Source organism: Triturus cristatus, chromosome 4_2 (genome assembly GCF_964204655.1).
Source record: "Triturus cristatus chromosome 4_2, aTriCri1.1, whole genome shotgun sequence".
Classification (NCBI taxonomy): Eukaryota; Metazoa; Chordata; class Amphibia; order Caudata; family Salamandridae; genus Triturus; species Triturus cristatus.
Window position 1 is genome coordinate 926,514,259 of NC_140586.1, and position 23,318 is coordinate 926,537,576.

The following is a 23,318-nucleotide window of genomic DNA, read 5'->3' on the forward strand; positions in this document are numbered from 1 at the left end:
AGATAGAGAGGCGGAGAGATAGGGGGAGAGAGAGACAGATAGAGAGGGGGGACAGAGAGATAGAGAGGCGGAGAGATAGGGGGAGAGAGAGAGAGATAGAGAGGGGAGAGAGAGCGAGAGAGAGAGATAGAGAGGGGAGATAGAGAGGGGGAGAGAAAGAGAGAAAGAGGAGAGAGCTAGATATATATATATATATATATATATATATATATATATATATTATCTACTGGCGGTCGCCAGTAGATAGTTATAGTTAGGACCGTGTTTCCATAGGAAATCCGCAACATTCTATTTTGAATAACTCTGGCGCCGATTGACGAATCCTCGCGAAATTTTCAAAATAGGTGGGGCGCTCCGCTCCGCTCCTTCCCTGAAAGTCTCGGGGGGATTCGTCAAGCGGGGGTCCCAAAACGCGTTTTCCCCATGCATTTTTCCATAGGACCTTTAGTCCAAGCTGCAGCCCGAACGGCTGAACAGAATTACTTGAAATTTGGCAGAGAGGTAGTCCTCAGGTCAGGGATGTGCCTTGTGCAGGTCTGGTGTAAATCTGTTCAGTATTTCCTGAGAAAATAGCATTTAAATCAATAGACATATCTATAGACGCGCTCCGAGCGCGTACCGTAAGCTTACCGTACGCGCACGCTGCCGTGCGCGAGCGCGATTCTGATTGGTTGTTAGATCTTAGTAAACATTCGAATCGGTCGAAACCAGGAAGTGTCGGCCGCCATTTTGTCTCCCGCAGTCTGAGGGGGTGAAAAACAAAGGTGGATAACGTGAAAAGGGGGCAGGCTGGACAGTTCCTGACCCCCTAGCCTTGGTCAGGGGGTCCCAGAAGGACCCCCAAGGGCAAAAATGTATTTTAATTTTTTTACGAAAAATCGCGGAGTGCGCGTAGCGTACGCGCACAGTAGAAACGGAAAAATTCCGCGAACCACGTAACGTGGGTGCGCGGTGCGCAAAGCGCACCGCGTGCCCACAGCGTGCGCACGGTGCGCGAAGCGCACCGTGCGCACACGGTACGCGAACGGTGAAAAAACTTTAAAAAAACTAAATAAATAAATAAATACATAACTTAGCATTTAAAAAAACGTACAAATTCACTGAAAAAAACCATAGGTTTCACACACGTTATAGTTAGGAATTAGCATTTAAAACACCTTGCAAATTAACTTAAGAAACCATAGGTTTCACACATGTTATAGTTAGCTGGGCATTTCACTCGTGAAAAACCATTGAAATTTCCACGTTATAGTTAGTGCAGGCAACTATAACTCACGCGACCGCAATCCTCTGTTGATGCTAATACTGTATTTAGACACTTATTTACCCATGTCTTCTTCCATTAATTTTTAGCTATACATATATTACAAATATTTTTTTTTCAGAAAAACACATATGTCATCAGTGATGTAATATCTGACGTCATCAGCAGAGGATTGCGGTCACGTGAGATATAGTTGCCTGCACTAACTATAACGTGGAAATTTCAATGGTTTTTCACGAGTGAAATGCCCAGCTAACTATAACATGTGTGAAACCTATGGTTTTTTAAGTGAATATATATATATATATATATATATATATATATATATATATATATATATATATATATATATATATTATCTACTGGCGGTCGCCAGTAGATAGTTATAGTTAGGACATATTTTCCATAGGAAATCCGCAACATTCTATTGGGAATAACTTTGGCGCCGGTTGACGAATCCTCGCGAAATTTTCCAAACTTTCGGCCAGCTCCGCTCCACTCCTACCCTGAAAGTTTTGTGGTGATTCGTCAAGCAGGGGCCGAGAAAAAAGGGGTTCCCAAAACGCGTTTTCCCCATGCAATTTCCCATAGGATCTGTTGTCGCAGCTACAGCCCGAACCGCTGAACAGAATGACACCAAATTTGGCAAAGAGGCAGTCCTCAGTTCAGACTCGTGCCTTTTGCATAAATGGCGTGAATCTGTTCAGTAGCTCCTGAGAAAATTAGAGTTAAAAGTACATATATATCTATGGCCGGGGAGGATCCGCGCACCCTACCCGCACCGTAAGTGCACCCTCCCCGAACCCAGCGCGCACCCTCCCGATCGCGCACTGAATGCTAATTGGCTGTCGAGTGTCTGTCTACATTCGAAACCAGGAACTGTTGGCGGCCATTTTCTGCCTCGGTAGAAGCGAGGCTGAAGAAGCAAGGGGAATAAGTGTGTAAAACATTTAAAGGGGGCAGAGTGGAAATACTCTGACCCTCTAGAGGTGCTTAGGGGGTCCCAAAAGGACCCCCTGGGGCCCCCTTTTCGCGTTTGGTGCACCGATCCTCTCGCGTTGGGTGCGTGGATCCAAGGAAAAAAAATTGAAAAAAGACAAGAAATCATTTGTTGTATGACAACTTTCTACACTGAAAGGTAGGGTGTATATTTCTGTTTTTTAAACGCATGATTCTTATTGGTTAACAAAAACTGATTGTAAGGAACATTATATATGATAAGCTGATATGTTGAAAAGTCTAGCACACTTGCTGTATTGTTTAGCAACATTGTGTGCTGAACTTGTTACCTGTGTGCTCAGTACAGTGTTTCATGACCTGTTTCTATGGTAATAGACAGAAGGCAGATTGGGGGAAGGGTTGAAAGGTATTTCATTTGGAAAGGGTTGAAATGTTTAACCAATAGAAATGTGTGTTTGCTTTAGAATTTATGTGTGAAGGATTGTGATTTGATGTTTACATGTATATGTGTGGAAAATGAAAGGGAAACTTTGCCATGCTTTGTTTTTGCTGAGAGGTGCACAGTGCAGAGATTATGTATAAGAAAATCTGGTGTGTGACTGATATACTTCTTAATCTACAAAACCACTTGAAAGGTGAGTTATTTCATTGTGAGGGGATGTATGTAGACTATTTTGATTTTAATCAGACTAATGTATTTCTCCTGCTAAAGTGTAGGGAGTACTTTTTTTCTCTACAATCTTGTTGACAGTGTTTGTGCATGTAGAAACCATTCTGTGATAAGCATTTGTGTTTTTCATGTGTTTGTAGACAGATAACTGTGCTGTTTTTATATTTTGGTAGAATTAGAAACCAGTACTGGCACAATGTAGCAAAAAACTTTCTTGTTTCTCTGGACTAGGTGGGAGGGAGTGTACGTAATCACAGACCTCCAATGCTCGTTCATAAAATCTAGAGACAACCCATCCAGAATGCTACAAACTTAACAATTAAAATAGACAGAAAAGTGAGAAAAGGAGAGTGTGTGGTCAGTCCAAAAACAATTACACTCTACAGATGTCCTCAAATGGTGACGAGGTGAGAAAATATGTAGAGAAAGAGAGAGAGTGCCTCACGTGCGCACCACCAGAGGAGCTACTGGTTGGTTCTCACCAGCTTGCCCACGTTTCTTTCATCATCGGTCACTCTCTCTCGAGAAAAAGGGGGGTTTACGGTGTCCAATAGAAAACACAAAACACAAGACAGTGTCATGTGAAAAACGCAACAAACAAATAGATTGTGCAGACAACGACAAATATACAAATAGTGAAAGTGTCTAGACTCACAAATGATTGTTTTATTCTGGTTAGGAGTCTAACACTATGTTAAAAACCACAGCATGTTGCATACCTTAACAATGACGGCCAACATGTTTCATTGCCAATAGAGTTTGTGGCAAATTCATCAGGGCAAGAAGGGGTCAAAGAATCACCTTCTCAGGACACACACCCTAAAAAAGACTGACACACACAGACAAAACAAAAATTTTAAACTATCGCCATCCTGCTCAGCAAAGCACGACCAGCGTTGGTGCCTGCACCCTGTCTCTTGTCTAACCAGGCGTCACCTCAGCACTGGAACCGATAGTTTAAAATTTAGTACGCCCCTGCAACTGGTTGGTGGCTGGTACGTGGGCCCATAGCCAAAACCAGGTAATGAACCTAATGGTGTTACCATCCCCAGCCGTGGGTTGGTTGTTAAACTCATCCCTCCCCGCTCTGACTATGCTGTTTGTTTGTCTGTGTGTGTCAGTCTTTTTTAGGGTGTGTGTCCTGAGAAGGTGATTCTTTGACCCCTTCTTGCCCTGATGAATTTGCCACAAACTCTATTGGCAATGAAACATGTTGGCCGTCATTGTTAAGGTATGCAACATGCTGTGGTTTTTAACATAGTGTTAGACTCCTAACCAGAATAAAACAATCATTTGTGAGTCTAGACACTTTCACTATTTGTATATTTGTCGTTGTCTGCACAATCTATTTGTTTGTTGCGTTTTTCACATGACACTGTCTTGTGTTTTGTGTTTTCTATTGGACACCGTAAACCCCCCTTTTTCTCGAGAGAGAGTGACCGATGATGAAAGAAACGTGGGCAAGCTGGTGAGAACCAACCAGTAGCTCCTCTGGTGGTGCGCACGTGAGGCACTCTCTCTCTTTCTCTACATATTTTCTCACCTCGTCACCATTTGAGGACATCTGTAGAGTGTAATTGTTTTTGGACTGACCACACACTCTCCTTTTCTCACTTTTCTGTCTATTTTAATTGTTAAGTTTGTAGCATTCTGGATGGGTTGTCTCTAGATTTTATGAACGAGCATTGGAGGTCTGTGATTACGTACACTCCCTCCCACCTAGTCCAGAGAAACAAGAAAGTTTTTTGCTACATTGTGCCAGTACTTTTTTGTTGGAACTATTGCTGATTGGAGGGCGTCCTGGCACTTGTTCCCTCTGTAGCTCCCTTGTTTGATTGAAGAATTAGAAACCAGTCATTGTTTATGAATTTGTGAAATGAGTTATGTTTCTACACTAAAATGTAGTACTCCTTCTAGATGAAGAAATGTGTTTTGGTACAGTGCAAGGGATAGTGTTGCTTGTCTAGAATCACACAGTGACTCTGTGTGCATTTGGGAACCACTGTGAGAGAAGCATTTGGTAACATCGTGTATTTGCTGACAGATAACTGTTTTAAAACCTGTCTTGTTGTCAAGTTTTAGTAGCATTAGAAGGCAGTTTTTGCTCATGCTTTGATTAAATGAGTCAGGCTTTGACTCTAAAGTGCAGTTCTGAAATATGTAGTTTGTGTGCATTCCCCTTACCTCTTCCACTGTAGTGAATGAGTTTTGGTAAACTCCTAGGGATAGTGTTGCTTGTCTAGAATTACACTGTGAGTGTGTGTGCGTTTGGGAAACACTGTGTGAGAAGCATTTGGGAACATCGTGTATTTTCTGACAGATAACTTTTTTAAAACCTGTCATGTTGTCAAGTTTTAGTAGCATTAGAAGCCAGTCTTTGCTTATGCGCTGATTAAATGAGTTAGGCTTTGACACAAAAGTGCAGTCCTGAAATATATAGATTGTGTGCAGTACCCTTTCCTCTTCTAGACTAGTGAATGAGTTTTGGTAAACTGCTAGGATAGTGTTGCTTGTCTAAAATCACACTGTGAGTCTGTGTGCATTTGAGTAAGGATTGTGATAGAAGCATTTGGTAACATTGTGTATTTACTGAGAGATAACTGTTTTAAAACCGGTCATGTTGTCAAGTTTTAGTAGCTTTAGAAGCTATTCTTTGCTTATGGATTGATTAAATGAGTCAGGGTTTCACACTAAAGTGCAGTACCATGTACTATTCTCTTCACTGTGCCAGAACTGAAAATTTAAAAGTTTTACCCAGGCACTGTCCTAGCAGTAGTCTGATGATTTAGTCAGTTTCAAAAACAACAATTGATGGACAGAATGAAGAACAATGTCATACATTCACCCCAGTACAGAGATCTGGGCCTAAATCCATCGTTTTTTTGCTCACCATGCCATTCCAGTTTGAACCCAGCCATATGCAAATCAGTCTTGACCCTGTGCCTCATGGGAACAGTCCAGCCCGAACTGCCAAGCCAGGTCCTCCCTGGACTAGAAACAAGCATCCTAGGACCGGTTTCGGGGTTTCACCCCTCTTCAGCCAGGATAGCTTGATTTCAGTCGCATGGAGAGCACGGTACTCACGTCGGAGCATACCCGTCCCACTCGGGGTGACAAATGCAAAAACAGCAATTGATGGACAGAATGCAGAACAATGTCATACATTCACCCCAGTACAGAGATCTGGGCCTAAATCCATCGTTTTTTTGCTCACCATGCCATTCCAGTTTGAACCCAGCCAAATGCAAATCAGTCTTGACCCTGTGTCTCATGGGAACAGTCCAGCCCGAACTGCCAAGCCAGGTCCTCCCTGGACTGGAAACAAGCATCCTAGGACCGGTTTCGGGGTTTCACCCCTCTTCAGCCAGGATAGCTTGATTCCAGTGGCATGGAGAGCACGGGACTCACGTCTGAGCATACCCGTCCCACTCGGGGTGACAAATGCAAAAACAACAATTGATGGACAGAATGCAGAACAATGTCATACATTCACCCCAGTACAGAGATCTGGGCCTAAATCCATCGTTTTTTTGCTCACCATGCCATTCCAGTTTGAACCCAGCCATATGCAAATCAGTCTTGACCCTGTGTCTCATGGGAACAGTCCAGCCCGAACTGCCAAGCCAGGTCCTCCCTGGACTGGAAACAAGCAACCTTTGATACACTGACTCAAAATTTCAGACGGCCATTTTGACAACCATAGATACTCCAATACCAATAACTACACACCCACCCATTGACTCTTAGGTCTACATACATCTCTACTCACTCACCTGTACAGTCACTCATACTTACAGTCACTCTGTACAGGACTATCATATGCATTTATACACCTATATAGACACTCACACACCGCCAATCATCCATTGAGGTACTGACACACCTAGTCAGTCATGCAAATAATTAATCACAGTCCAATTTACTCACCTATACAGTTAAACACACTCAAGTTCACTTACTCATAAAAATACTAACAAATTCTGACGCTCTTATACAATTACTGATACAAGCACACACTCATCCATACAGTCACTCCCAAAATCACACACTCTCACATATAGATAGTTATATACTCTTACACACATATACACTGCGTTTCACATATGTAGTTACTGACACATGTACAACTGAGATATACATTCAATCACTAACACACCCATACATACACTCACCCAACCATACAGTCCATCACAGTTGCACTCTTAAAACCATGCACCCATAGAAACACCCACTCACATATCTCTGCACATAGTCACACACACCCTACCCACACAAACACTCAGACAACCAATCAATAACCCATATAGACACTCATATAGCTATTCACAAAACCATGCAGCCACTTATACACCAACACACAGACACATACAGACATTCACACAGTTTAGTCACTAGTCTGCAGTAAGATTCATTTAATGACTCACTTATAGAGTCAGTTACGCACCTAGAAAATCGCCCATTCACACACTTATACACCCACTCATTCTTCCATAGGCCTTTCACTATAAATATATAAAACATATTTAAACTTTACTGAAATACACAGTCACTGGATGACGTCATCAGTGATGCCATTTGAGATGTCATCAGTGATGTCACTGACCATGTCATCAGTGATGTAATATGTGACGTCATCAGCAGTGCATTGCGGGGGAGCGAGTTATAGTTAGCTGAACTAACTATAACAGGGGAATTTCTAGGGTTTTGTACGAGGGAAATGTCCAGCTAACTATAACGCCCCTGAAACCTATGGTTTTTTCAGTGAATATATATATATATATATATATATATATATATATATATATATACACATACACACACACACATATATATATACATATGCACACATATATATGGGCTGCACCAACTTGCCGTCTACTGGTACCACCAAGGACCATCTGCATAGAGGCAGATGGCGAAAGCTGTCATATTGTGTCCTAAACATAATTTACAAAATAATTGTCTCATTGGGCGATTATGAATTCTAAAGAGGTGTTATTTTTAAAGGAGTCTTAGGAAACAATATTATTTCAGATGATATTCTGACTGTGGTTCTCGGGTACCAGACCCTGGGTCAGGGCACGGGTGATGAAGGATGCTAGGCAGATGTGTACAGCGCTCGGGTGAGGCTGCGCTACTGATGTAATCTAGGCGCTGTCATTCCCGCCATCAGTAGGCGAAGTGGGCGATGCTGGCGCAATCAATGCTGAGTCATGATGGCAAGCACAATCCTATTAGGCTGCATTCCTCCTGCTGGCCTCGGGATGTTAATTAGGCAGATGCAATAAATTAAGGCCTCTTCAGACGAGCCGCTTCATTTCTGGTCTAGCAAAAAGAACTGTCTGTTTCTGCTAATTAAGCTCAAGTTATCATGTTGTGTGCTTGTTTCCCAACACCAGGATCCACTGTAAAGAACACAGCTGTTGCCTGACCCAGCCTGACCCTCCTGCCTAGCAGCTGTACTCCCAGGACAGAGCCTCTGCCAGACAGCAGCAAAACAAGCAAAAAGACCGGTTCGCATTTTGCATAATTACGTATGATTTTGTGTAATTTTCTCAATATTTTATGCGATTTAAGACCCTCTGATGAAAGAACTTCAAAGGCCAGATCAGGTCTGGAGATATCACGCATGCGCTCTGGGGTCGGTAGAGTGCACTTACATGCTGAGGGCGCCTGCCCGAACAAGGTATAAGATCCGCTATTATTATTCCAGCATCCATAATATAAAACAGGATGAATTTTACATCACACATCCCTACTATCCTTAATAATCAGTGTAAACTCTACCCAGATTTATATCTGTATTATTATCAGCCCCCCAATGATGGTATTAACTGAATATTTACACTTTCTCTCACTGTTGTATGCCAAGCCATATATAAGCCCCCCAAACCTCCAAGAAGCTGCTCAGACTTGCAGTCAGGCACCAGCTCATCGGCTTTCTCCCCAAGCAACCAGTCTTCATGTTGACACCAGAACAGGGGCTTCTATGGGAATTCTCTGCGGCATATTATCAAGCCCATTATCGCCGCTTTAGCTGCAGTTTTCTGCCGCTAAAGCGGTGATACTTTTAATGCCGTTTCTTGATAACAAGCTCCCAGGACTTTCCTACCTGAATAGGAGCTGAGCGACTTACCTGGACCAGCTGAAGAGAGTAGAAAGGTCTTTCGATCCTTTGCGGTAAAGGTCTGGGAAAACCCAGCAAAGAGTCTTAAAGGATATGTGCTTCCTCATAGGGAGCCAGTACTGCTGTTAGAGTGAAGGTCACTGACTGACGGCTGAAAAATACTAGGACAGAAGTAAGGCTATTATGTTGAAAGAAGGATTCTTGGCTCCAATGAAATACAAGAAGAACATAATCGCGACAACCTGTTGAAAGAGGTTTGAGGACGGCAGGCGCCCTTCGAGGGGTGCTGGCTGCTGAGCTCAAAAATTGTTGTAGGTGTTGTGTCAAAGAAATATATTGGCGCATTCTGGTCGATACATCTTCTTTCTTGTCTAGAGGGGAATTTGGTGACTGCACTAAATGTTTTATTTCCTATTTTATTGTAGAAGTAGCCTCTGCGACTATGTATTGTGATGAGGGGGGAGTAGAGATGGATACGACGTACATACAATAGACTTTACAGTAGTTGGTCTGGTACCCCTGGCACTTTTTACTTGTTGGGCATTCATTTGAAACTTGTGGACAATGCTGTGCCAATGGATCGACCCATGGCATGGGCTATTTTCAGTCGCAGGAAGGCCCGCTGGCTGCAATGAATGCCCAAGACTGATGAACAAAGCCATTGTGCTTGCCTCCGGCACTAGAAAAAAGCGATTTGGGGTACTGAGTTGGACTTGCCTGCTTTGGTACCCGATTTGCAAGAACTAAAGACTCATTTGTGAGAGGTGAAAAGACAAACTGCAGGCTAAGGACTGGAAAAGGGTTGGCGAGTTTTGGCAGAGTAAGGGGATGTTAGCCACCAAAGGAAGGCTTTTCTGTGCAAAGCCACACTTACTTGGGTGTTGCCAAGTGGCACAGTGAGAACGGCTGACGCTGATGGCGAAGCCCAGAAGAGAAAGGATTCCGCTCAAAGCCACTGTTGAATCCTGGTCAGAACTGGCGGGTGGTTAGGTGGACCCATGTGGAGGGTTATTGACCCAAACACTCCTGAATCAGAGGGTATTATAAGGCAGAAATCCTGTGAGTCTGGAAAAAGAAGAGGCGAGGACTCTGAAAACCAGTCACCATATTGCTGTCCTGGAAAGAGAAAGAGAGACAGCACAGGTCTATGAAGGGGGCGGGGCCTGGTGTCACAGTCATGCGATTTCCACCAATCATAAAGAGACAAGAGAATGTAGGTACACCCAGGAGGAGAACCACAGCTAGTCGGCGGAAAGAGGAGGAGTTATGTCCATATTCCTTGTTGCCCTTAAGAAGCAGGAAAGGTGTCCGCACTCCAAGGGTGCCCTTTCCACCAGAGAGGGATGGGATTTGATACCCTCTCTTGGGAAAGCAGGATATAACCCTGAGAAGAGAGAGAGAGAGAGAGAGAGAGAGAGAGAGAGGGAGAGAGAGAGAGGGAGAAATTAGCCTTTATTAGCCCGTCCAGAAGGCAGATACCAGAGACTAAAAGAAACTATATGGAGACCCTTTAATGCCCATTTCCTATGAATATTTTCAGTGTCATGTTTTTGATGTTAACCCAATACCTCCAGCGCAGCGTCAGAGTTGACTCCGAGCATCCGACTTGTCTACTGCAATGGCCTATCAGTAAGAAATTGGACGGCATCTCTAGAAGACTCAGAAAGTCTTCTGGCTCGACCCAAATTTGAGGGTTTATAATGGAAAAATCCTCATAGAACATAACTAAAACTGCAAATTCATCATGGCGTGAGCAAAAGAATTACAATTCTGGCATATCAGATTTGGTTTTATTAAAGTACATATTGCCTCACCATCTGAGCACTATCCCCCTACATGAATATTAATTCAGGCCCTCTATGGCGATGTCAACCATAGATGGCAGGAGAACTCATTACAAAGCAACAGTGAGCGACTGTGAATGAATGCAGCACTGTGAGCTGGACCAAGGGAGGGTTTTCTGCCAGAACAAGGTCACTACAAATAAACAAACATGACTTTGCTTGACTGTGTGTAGAAGAAATATTAAACGGTGAACATGCTGGGTGAAGGGGCGTCCATTTTCAATAAGATGACGTTGAGGCCTAATTAGCATAAGCCAGGAAAAATCACTTTAACATGTCATAGTAAAATCGTTTAAAAACACACAATAGCATCAGATACGTGTACACATGTAAATTCAAGTGTAAATCCAAATTCTGTAAAACGTTATAGATGCACAATTTCATAAATGCACAAAAACTCCCACAATAAGGTAGGCTGTACCATGCCGCGGCTCTGCAGTACAATCACTCCCCACTGACTTGTTGAAAGGGTTTACATCCTGCCAAACCTAAATAAGCCGCTTAGTTTGCAAACAAAAACCACAATCTATGCTGTCTCTTTGTTGCTCCTAGAGGAGCTAAGCACCTTTTTCTTTTGCTTGTATATATCATTTAGAGGCTTATAGGTTCTTTATATGCTGTTTTCTGGTGAGTTACATTGATTTATTCTTATTTAAGTATTTTTTTCTTGTAAATGAGCATTTGCATGAGGGTTCCATTCAAAGGTCTCCTGCTGTGTGTTTAGTCTTTATTGTGTGTTAATAATTTTCTCTTCCTTAATCTAAAAGTCACCCTTGGCCCACGCAGTTGTTTGTTTGCGCGCTTTGAGCATTGTTCTGTTTTCTAAATTCTCTTTTGGTGGGGAGGTAAAGGACAGCTAACCGAAGAGACTGCATTTCGGTGACTTACCTTGTTCTGATGGTGGTGGTGGGTTTCCTGAGTGCTTGGGCCTGTTTTTAGATTCTCGCCTACAGACAACTTTTAGTTGTCTGTTGTCGGAAACATATTGTGGACACTACCATTACTTGCAGACACTTTGGGTCAGCCATTATTTACAACTGGTTGGATTTCTAGTAACTTTTGTGTTCTTGCATCTTATTTGATGCCTTTGTTCCTCCTCCAATCCTTGTCCCTCCCCTGGAGCACAGCTTCATTGCCATCCTTTTGATTGGATGGCTTGTATCCATCCACTGCTTACACTCAGGGAACTACTTTTTCTTTTGTTTTCCGCACTGCATTGGAGTTCCTGTGAAACCCATCCAAGGAGCTTTACTCTCAGCACTTTGCAGGTCACACATAACCTGAAATAGCTTCATCTGATAATGAAAATGGCTTGACACACACAAATAATGCTTCAGTGAGCTTCAAGTCCACACTGTCACCCAATGGATGTGGCTTTGTTGTGACATTCAGTCATAGTCATGTCCCAGATCAGAACACACGTCTCCGACTTGTGTATTCCAAAATATTTTAACTATATCTGGGTCCTTCAAGGTAATTACCATGGGCTGCACAGAAAATGTTTGTCAATCTTGTCCAAGTGATTACTTGCGTCTACTGTCCTTATTACTTTTCTGTATTGTTTACTAGTTGGTATTTATATTGATGAAGTGTTTATGATTATCTGTTATCCAGTTAATAATAAGGGGCCTGATTCACAAAAGTACCTGAGACAAAATCCTGACTTTACGACTTTTGGTATTCACAAAAGGCATTTAGTAGTAGTAACGTTAGAATTCTTAACTTTACTACGACTAAACTGAGAAAAATCCTAACTTTACTCCTAAATGCTTTTTGTGAATACTGAAAGTCGTAAAGTTAAGATTTTGTCTCGGATAACTTTTGTGACTCGGGCCCAAGATGTTCGATGCCAACTTAGTTTTGTGGTGGGAATTCCTATTTACCGGTTGCAAAGTATTCTGATGGACAGAGTTGCTGCATCTGTGTATTCCCTATAACAACAGCAGAAAAATATGGGGACTTGTGTTAATTAAAAAGGCTCACTGAGACCAATGGACAGCATGGGACACCTAACATATCCTGGGTTAAAATAAAAAAACACGTTACTGAGTAAACTCACTTGTAATGTGTGCGCTGAAATACTCATCAGGGCCATATGCCACAACTACAACAATCTCGACCCACGTTAGAGCCCCTTCCTTGCTCAGCTGTAACATCCCACCTTCTCCAAAAGCGCTTAGAAACAGCCTTGTGGCTCAGCACGATAAAAAAAATGCCATTTGATAATTGGCCTACAGCAGTGTCAGTTAGGGTTCAGCACAAACAAGATTAGCAAAAGGCACTGGCAAAGCCAAGAGGTTGGCTATCGTGTTGGGCGCGACCTATGGGTTTTGCCAATGCTTGATTCTCCCATGGTTGTAGGTAACATTTTTAGGTTTCACCTGAATGGTGCCCATTTGCTGTCAGCGAAATCTGTTGATAATTAAAAAGACTTAAAAACAGGCTTAGAGCCTGTCAATTACCTATAAGTATTTACCGTTGGCTGCCTTTCCATGCTTCTTATTGGTCAGCCCTCCTGCTTCCTCCTGGCTGCTTGCCTCCTGCTTTCTTTCAGGGGCTTCAGTCCCTGCCGTGGAGCATAGACCTATCACCGCTTCCTGTTTGCGGCCTGTGTCCTTCCACAGACCGCTTGCTGCTCCTGGTACTGTTTAAAAAAACTTTTTGCCATGCACTCTACAAGACTGCATGGCTCTGTACGGTCTCCCATCCCTACTCCCCCTGGTCTCCTTTATTACTTCCCTCTCCCCACAGCTCCCTCATGTTGTTCCCCCGCCCCTCCACCCGCTATCTGTTGCTGCTCCCTCCCTCTTTCCTCAAACCTTCCTGGTGTTACTTCCCCCTCCTGCTGTCCATTGTTTCTGTTCTACGCTTGATGAATGCCACGGTGCGGGAGATGGCAATGATGTAACCTGTTGGAACGTTATAGACTCTAGCGATGAGCACCCCCAATATAAGAGCATGAGGTACAGGAGTAAAGTGGCATTCGACAAAACACAGGATGAGGGAACTCCAGGGAGGTGCAGACATGATAAAAAGCTCACTTCATTGTAAAGAACCAGCATGTGCCCCTGACAGAAGAAAGCAACTTTAGTGGCTGTGAGAGGCTGGCCTGGTATATGATGTCCACTAATGTAAGTGGGCACCTTGCACCAGTCCAGAAAACCCTTATGGTGATTTAAGAGGTCTTAGACAACCTTAGAAAGCTATCCAAGTGGCAGCTGTGGAGAGCAGCCTTCAGACTTAGTCTTGAAGGAGTGTAAAGCAGCTTGTTTTACCAGAATACAGTCTTATAGTATAGATTAAATGAAAGAGAACCACACAAAGTATTTATAAAAAATAGTATTTATTCTATAACACTATCTAGTATGTTACAGTATCTCCCACATGGAGATAGACACAAAGCACACAATACTTTAGCAATGAAATCACAGTAAATAACACTAATACACAGTGGGCCCCAAACCATATACTAAGAAAGTGGTAAAAGAACCACAACTCAAGTCTGGACCCACAGAACAGCCCAGGGTAAGTAGAAAGGGATCCCACGGGGAGCGTGTGCAGTGTGTGAACACAATTGCTTGCTCCGTACAAATCTATGTGCAAGTCGTGGTTGGAATTTTAAAGATTAGGGACCCTTCCCAGTGGACCCTGAAGTAAACCCATGGAAGACAGAAGGTTGGAGAGCTACCCCACCCATGGATACCATGGTACCCAAGTTACCTATCCCAGGGGAGCCGGGTGCATAGGTGTGAAGTGGTGTCGGAAACCGCAGTCAAACCCAATGGAAGACTTCAGGTAAGCGCCGCTGCTGGAAGAAGAGAAAGTGTCTGGAGGAATCCAAACGTGGATTATTGACGAGGAGTACCTGAAAGCAGAGGGGACAGAGTCTATGTCACTCAGGGGTGACCAGGAGACTTGGAAGAGGAATGCCCTCCGAAGGATGATGGTGACCATGACTCTGCAGCAGCGAGGACCAGGCGATGCTGAGGATGACTAGGACTCGGATGCGAACTGTCCCACGAAGGATGTCGAGTGCTCAGGGGGCGGGAGCACCAACAATCCTTGGCAAATCCAACCCACGCAGGAAGTCAAGTACACGGTTGGGACCAGCAAGGTCCAGGAGACTCACCACAAGCAGGGGAGTAAGGGCAGTCCCCGAGCTATCAGGGAGCCCAAAAGAAACAAGTGAGACCCTCAATTGGACCCACAGGGCGGAGGCACTGGAGTCACGAGAGGACCTCAAGCAGCTCACCAAAAGATGCAGGCCACGATGCGGTGTGGCCAAAGATTCTGGGGGCATATGTATCAAAATCTCCATTTGCGATTCTCAAATAGCGATTTTTTGAGAATCGCTATTTGAGAATTGCAAAACGGGATGTATCTAAAAATTCGCACAAATTTTGCGAATTCTTAAAATTCCTTAATTGCGATTAGCAAATTGCAAAATCGCAATTAAGGAATACCTTCCCATTCATTCCTATGGGCCAGGAGGCCCATAGCAATGAATGGGAAGTCTTTCTCAATTTGCGAATCGCAATTTGCTAATTGCAAATTGAGAATATTTTCAAAGGTGCAAGGGTGTCATGATGACACCCTGATGCACCACTAAAATCAGCATGTGTGCGCATATGGCACACATACATGCCCTAAGGGCATGTATGTGCGCCACATGGCACTTTGAAAAATGCCAAAAAGTGCATTTTTCAAAGAAATCGCAAATTACCACCAACTTGAAGTTGGTGGTAATTTGCGATTTCTAAGGAGAAATCGCACAACTTGGGTGCGTGTTACATAGCATTTAAGGAATCGCAATTTGCGATTTCTTAAATGCTTACGCAAACTTAAGAAATCGCAAAATTAGCGATTCCTTAAGAATGCGCTGCTGAAATGCCTCATACATCTCCTTTTGCGATTTTGTATTCGCAAACACTGTTTTTTTGCGATTCGCAGCGTTTGCGAATACAAAATCGTTTGATACATATGCCCCTTAGTCACTGGAGGTGCTCGAGGTTGGAGCTACTTGGAGCCCAAAGATCTTCTTGCAAAGATGTCAACAAGCCTTTTCAACTGCAAAGGGATGCGGTACCCAGGGGTTTGGTTATTGCAATCCTCACAAGGACTACTGGCCTCAAACTTAGTGAGAGGGTAGAGTAGGTCTCAGGAGCTGAGAAAAACCACCACCTGTGTTACAGAGCCACAGAGTCCGGAGGAGCTCGGGATCTGGAGCCCAGTCGTCTTCGTTGCGGTGCCTGCGAATGCAGGGGAGTGACTCCTTCACTCCAAGGGAGATTACTTCGGTTGTCCTTGATGCTTCACAGGCCTTGGAAGGTTCCTGTATGATGCACAGGTGCAGACGATGCAGCAGACTGGAAGGGAGACGAAGTCAAGCCCAAACGAAGTCCAGCGAAGTCCAGAGTGCCCAGACGGCAGAAGTGCAGTGGTTTCAGTTCTGGATCTTATCCCATGATGAATCTAGGGACCTACACCCAGATAAGCCCTTACGTACCCTCAGGAAATGGTTGGGAAGATTCAGGGGAGCCTCCCATGGGAGGGTCTGGATAGAGGGGAGGTTACTCCCATGTCCTTTGTCCAGTTTCACGCCAGAGTGGAAACCAATGGCTCTCAGGACTGGTTTGAACTGGACTATGCAGAGGGACATCAAATGTGCCCCTCATACAGACTTTCAGGCCCTGGTAAGCGCACCCACCCCTAATTCAGTAAGTCCTGTCTGGGAGGTGGTCACACCTCCCTGTGACAGGATGCGTCCGTATTGTTCTGCCTTCCCCTGCTGGAGCTTAGCTCAGCAGCAGGAGGGAAGAAATGTGTTTCTGGTCAGCAGCAACCAATTTTTGCTGCCCGGAACTAGAAGGCTGATACTGGGAACATTGAGAGCTTAACTGAGGGCTCTCCCAGTGCATGGAATCATACCTTACACACCATCTACGTTGTGGGGGTATGATTCCAACATGGTTGATACCAAACATGATAGAATTAGTTGCAGCCGTTTTTGAGATGGTCATCGCAAGATTACGCGGTGCCCCTCTATATAATATATGGCTGCTTCACTGACAACCTGGGAGAATGGACTCCGTAGGCTGCAGGGATGTCCTGCTCATGCAGGGGCACCCTCTCACTTAAAACCAAGCACTCTGCCCTCAGGATTGTAAAGGCCTACTATAGGGGTGGCTTATAGGTTTTAAGTACAGTGACCCTTGGATATAGTAAACCTATATCTTTAGTTAGTGGTGCATGCACCAATTTACACAGGCTGCAATGGCAGGCCTATAGCTCCATTTTTAATGGTCTCTCATGGGATGCATTATGCATGCTTCAGCCCATGGGAGACCTCTGGGATACCTATGCCCTGGGTACATGGTTACCATATACTTAAGTACTGAACACAACAGTTTAGGGAGGAGGCACAGTGACTAGGGTCCTGATTAGTAGGATCCCAGCCAGACTAGTCAAAAACAGCATAACATCAAGCAACAAGCATTGAAAATGCAATAGTTCTCGCCTTTGATTTAGTTAAAGCCATTTGCTTTGCTAATGGTATTGTATAGCAAAGCAAATGGCTTTAAGGTAATGAAAGGCGAGACCTATTATGCTTGTTTGAACGATGCCATGGGCTTAAACACACATGTGTCGTTATAAGCCAAAACAGGCTTGGGGTGTATAACACTGTGTTTGCCCATTCCTTAGTATCTTGGCGCTGCAAATGCATAGCCAATGTTGCCAATGCAGTGTTTTTGTGCGTTTGTGTGTAATGGGGGGGGTTCCACAGAATGTGCTCATATTCTGCAACCTTCAGCTTAAGTCCTGTGACCAGAGTGCCTGTGGGTGGAGGCGGTACCGCTCACATTATTGTGCCATAAAGGGAAGGGGTGACCAATTTCTTGCAAACAGGTATATGTTGCCCATGACAGACCGCCCAGTGAAGGTGAAGTGCGACGATAATCGTTTAACAAACAGACCACAGGCCGACGTAATCCATAAGGGGGGGAGATAAAGACTTAACACCATAACTTACACCAGCCTCCCCTCTTAAAGCGGCCATGTCGCTCCTTTTATTATGGACAGTTTTCGAGAACTGGATTTTCGTAAAACAAAAGAATGCGTTACGGGTGTGGTTGCTGGTTTGCTTTGATGGGCAAATCTCAACGAACAGCTCTGCTTTGTAGCTGAAAAGCCCAGAAACCGCGTTTTTGATAACCTGCATCAAGGTGGCCACCTTGCCGCATACTTCAAGATTGCATAACTACATTATAATTGAGTTCTTTTTATAAAAACGACAGATTGTATAGGTACAGCAGTTTCCGCTTTTGTAGTGCTATCACAAGTGTTAACATCATCACCCACATCCGATGTATGTCGGGCAAGCTCAGTACATTCATGTGTAAACATTTCACCAACAGCTTGAGCAGACATGGCTAATCACTCATCCAGTCCCCTAGAGTTTCTAACCATGGAAAACTGTTTCCTACTCACTCAGCTGTGCTACTAACTCTCAGGCCCCACGCCTCTGGCGCGTTTGGTGTAGAGTGATTAATTTAGTTTCGTCTCAACTCCATGAGAGGATGTTGTCTCCCGGCCAGAGCTGCCGACTCTGGAGCTGGGAAACCAAGGTTCAAGCCTCAGGATCCACTCCACATCCTGTGACTCTGGGCAAATCACTTAATCTCCCCGTGCCTACATAAATAAATGTATCCTGGTATAACGTAACTGGTGCTTGTGTAAAGCGCACCAATACCTTCCGGTGGAGTTCGCGCTATATAAATCTGCATAAAGAAAAAGAGAGGTAGCAGTAGTTTTGCCTGCTATCCCTTACTGCTACCTACCCTTAGAGGAGGTAGGCTACAGATAAACAAAGAAGATACAATGACTCTCTCCCTAGGGCGATCTAAGAAGGTGGCCCCTGCCCTCAAATGAAGAGATGCGTACTGCCAGATGGAACAACATTACAGGCTATTAAATCAAACTCAAGAGGTTTTTGTACAGCTCATTCCCGAATTCACAGTATTTGAAGCTGCTCTCATATGTGATGATGAATAATACGGAGGTTGGAGAAATAAAGCATTTGCCGAGGATCACACAATTTAGTCGGTTAAAGAAGCCAGGATTGATACAGATTTTCGAGTTTGCCACTCTACGTTCCAGCTCCTCGATTAGTATCTCTTTCTGACGTCACAGGTTGATACAGTGTTCTTAATTCTTGGAGGATGAGATTAGATGTCAGCGACTTGCAGAATCTGCGTTTTTTTGGGCAGTTATACATAGAGCACACAGAATACTTTATACCTTTTTTTCCGGCACCGGGAGATTTGCCGAGATTAGAACCTGGTTCCCGGGGTTGCATGGGCAGCCGCTGATGTCAGGGGTCACATTGCCTCCCATTAAAGCTCGACTTGTTTTGGGCTCCGGACCTCGAGCTGTGCCAGAGCTGGGCTTCTGGTTCGAGCTTGACTTCTGCTTTCAGTGGCTCGCCCATCTCTGAAACCCCTGCCTGCTGTGCCTCGTATGCGCTTATGCGCTGTGGGCGCTATACAAAACTCTAAAATAAATAAACTGCTTGCTGGAAGACACGCAAGGCAGACTCCCTGATCACAGGTGTGAACCACGGAATAGCAGACTCAGACGTTTATCCTTCCCGGGTGGCTAAAATAAACTGATAGTTAATAGATTGCAAGACAGGTGTGTGTGTTCAAGCTCTGATGCACACTGTTGTGTGTAGCCTTAGGTCCCTGACTTGGCACTAGACAGGACGGACATACTCAACATTTCATCCTTTAACAATTGATAACAGAATACGATTGTGCTGGTATTAATTACCGCTTTGGATTCAATCGCTAGTAGTATGTTTGAAACACATGGCCCCATAAAGATAAGAAAGCTTTCACGACGCACGGAAGTCAGACGAGCCCGTCCAAATGGGATGGCTCAAAAAGCCAAACAAAAACGTCACAAACAGCTCTTTTCCAATGGCTGGCCACCGTTTAGCATAAACGGTGACGCCAGCCAATGGAAAAGAGGGGCGGGGCTTAAAGCCCTTCACAGAAAATACTTAAAAACGTTAAATCTCGCCAGCGAGACTGCGCATGTGTGCAGCCCACGCCAGCCGAGACCTAAAAAGTGGGGTAACCATAAGAAGCAGATCATACTTTCATACAGTGGCATATACAGATTCTATGCCTAGAATGTCACAATAGAAGACAATATTTCATCTTCCACACATTATGTAAGTTTGGCAGTGAAGCCGAGCTTTACACCATGCAAAGGCTGGTGCTCCTCATGTTCACGCTGTGCTCACTGCGATGAATCTTTAGTTCCAACTGAGGCCATCACTATCAATGCGTTGCAATCATGTGAAGCGCATTAGGTCTTCACAGAGATGACACAGTAATAGATTTGTAAACGAGGTTTATTAAAGGATTAGCAAAATTACGAAATCACATCATTGATTAATTTTAAGTCGATTGCCAATACATGAGCGCATAAGTCAATATACTTCAAGGTAATTCAAAATCATCAATGTAAAGACAAACTGTTATAAAGTTGCCTCAAATAAAACTAAGCAAATTCAGTTTCCCATAAAGGGAATACCTTACACTGCCAAGCTAAGAAAAAGACGCGGAGGGTGTGGAGAAGCCCGGATAGGGACTGTTGGCAGGAAAGCCCCTGAAAGGCAGTAGAAAGTGTCTACTCGCAGGAAAATGGGAAGGGAATTCTCTCTCGAGAGTCGAGCAAAGCTTCAGACAAGAAAGAAAGGGCGCCTGCTCTTCGTCTGCACCGCATGAGCGTCAAACACACATATGCAACATTTCATTACAAGGGCACATGATTCCCAGGAAGAGAACCAATCGGATTTAACAGAAAGATGAAGTGTATTCATAAGTTTCATCCGCATAAACACGGTGCCAGCTTTCTCTTTGTCATTCAGACTGCAGTCACAATAGAGATACATTCAGCTCGAAGCGTGCTCCGCAGGTGCTCATGAGCACATACTATCAGAGTTACTCATAACAAGCATGGGCTGTGGGCGTGCCGCGATCGCACGGACACACTGCCCACATGATGTGGCTAGGGTTGCCACCTTGCTGTTTATTTACCGCATGAACAGTATTTTAATGTCCCAGCCACTATAAAAGTTAGGACCATCACCTAAAGTGGGTATTGTTTACACTTATCGGTACATATTTAAAACAACACATATAAAAAGAAAGCACCTTAAAATGTGTTTCTAGAGCTGAATTAACGACACCTGACTCATTAGTAATGTAAACAAAGACAGAAAAGCCATGTTAAAAATGATTACAGATGGTTTTATATAAAGTTCTATTTAATTATCTTGCCAGGGCCTTTATAGAATCTTAAAACGTGATCAAAGGGCCGGTATTGTTGCCTTCAAAGGTGGAAACCCTAGTGGTCTGACAGCAATGGTAACAATATGTCTCTAAAAACGTGTGAAGACAAGCTGCAGGATGTGCCAGGAGCCCCAGCCTGCATTTCTGATACATACAGCAGAAAAGGCTGCTTCCAAAGGAGTGTGTGCGGTGTGAAAGGCTGCTTCCAAAGGAATGTGGGAAAGGCTACTTCCAAAGGAATGTGTGCGGTGGGAAAGGCTGCTTCCAAAGGAGTGTGTGCGGTGGGAAAGGCTGCTTCCAAAGGAATGTGGGAAAGGCTACTTCCAAAGGAATGTGTGCGGTGGGAAAGGCTGCTTCCAAAGGAATGTGGGAAAGGCTACTTCCAAAGGAATGTGTGCGGTGGGAAAGGCTGCTTCCAAAGGAATGTGTGCGGTGGGAAAGGCTACTTCCAAAGGAATGTGTGCGGTGAAAAAGGCTGCTTCCAAAGGAATGTGGGAAAGGCTACTTCCAAAGGAATGTGTGCGGTGGGAAAGGCAGCTTCCAAAGGAGTGTGTGCAGTGGGAAAGGCTACTTCCAAAGGACTGTGTGCGGTGGGAAAGGCTGCTTCCAAAGGAGTGTGTGCGGTGGGAAAGGCTGCTTCCAAAGGAATGTGGGAAAGGCTACTTCCAAAGGAATGTGTGCGAGGTTACTTCCAAAGGAATGTGTGCGGTGGGAAAGGCTGTTTCCAAAAGAATGTGTGCGGTGGGAAAGGCAGCTTCCAAACGAGTGTGTGCGGTGGGAAAGGCTACTTTCAAAGGAATGTGTGCGGTGGGAAAGGCTACTTCCAAAGGAATGTGTGCGGTGGGAAAGGCAGCTGCCAAACGAGTGTGTGCGGTGGGAAAGGCTACTTCCAAAGGAATGTGTGCAGTGGAAAAGGCAGCATCCAAAGGAGTGTGTGTGGTGGGAAAGGCTACTTCCAAAAGAATGTGTGCGGTGGGAAAGGCTACTTCCAAAGGAATGTGTGCGGTGGGAAAGGCTGCTTCCAAAGGAATGTGGGAAAGGGTAGTTCCAAAGGAATGTGTGCGGTGGGAAAGGCTACTTCCAAAGGAATGTGTGTGGTGGGAAAGGCTGCTTCCAAAGGAATGTGGGAAAGGCTACTTCCAAAGGAATGTGTGCGGTGCGAAAGGCTGCTTCCAAAGGAATGTGTGCGGTGGGAAAGGCAGCATCCAAAGGAGTGTGTGCGGTGGGAAAGGCAGCATCTAAAGGAATGTGTGTGGTGGGAAAGGCTGCTTCCAAAGGAATGTGGGAAAGGTTGCTTCCAAAGGAATGTGTGCGGTTGCAAAGGCTGCTTCCAAAGGAATGTGTGCGGTGGGAAAGGCTGCTTCCAAAGGAATGTGTGTGGTGGGAAAGGCTGCTGCCAAAGGAATTTGTGTGGTGGGAAAGGCTGCTTCCAAAGGAATGTGTGTGGTGGGAAAGACAGCTTCCAAAGGAATGTGTGCGTTGGGAAAGGCTGCTTCCAAAGGAATGTGTGTGGTGGGAAAGGCTGCTTCCAAAGGAATGTGTGCAGTGGGAAAGGCAGCTTCCAAAGGAATGTGTGTGGTGGGAAAGGCTGCTTCCAAAGGAATGTGTGTGGTGGGAAAGGCTGCTTCCAAAGGAATGTGTGCGGTGGGAAAGACAGCTTCCAAAGGAATGTGTGCAGTGGGAAGGGCTGCTTCCAAAGGAGTGTGTGCGGTGGGAAAGGCTGCTTCCAAAGGAATGTGGGAAAGGCTACTTCCAAAGGAATGTGTGCCTTGGGAAAGGCTACTTCCAAAGGAATGTGTGCGGTGGGAAAGGCTGCTTCCAAAGGAATGTGAGAAAGGCTACTTCCAAAGGAATGTGTGCGGTGGGAAAGGCAGCTTCCAAAGGAATGTGTGCGGTGGGAAAGGCAGCATCCAAAGGAATGTGTGCGGTGGGAAAGGCTGCTTCCAAAGGAATGTGGGAAAGGCTGCTTCCAAAGGAATGTGTGCGGTGGGAAAGGCTGCTTCCAAAGGAATGTGTGCCTTGGGAAAGGCTACTTCCAAAGGAATGTGTGCGGTGGGAAAGGCTGCTTCCAAAGGAATGTGGGAAAGGCTAC

The 23,318-nt window shown here is 44.7% G+C and overlaps 1 protein-coding gene across 3 annotated transcripts in view; it reads left to right on the forward strand.

The window, feature by feature from the left end:
* Positions 1-23,318, forward strand: part of LOC146835426 (uncharacterized) — a 250,667-nt gene that overhangs the window by 180,956 nt on the left and 46,393 nt on the right. Inside the window, exon 2 of one of the 3 annotated variants that reach the window (XR_014960441.1) lies at positions 8,294-8,407. The exons of the other annotated variants lie outside the window; for them this stretch is intronic. The gene's annotated coding sequence lies outside the window, so the exon portion shown is untranslated. The remainder of the gene's footprint in view (positions 1-8,293; positions 8,408-23,318) is intronic. 3 annotated transcript variants of the gene reach the window in all.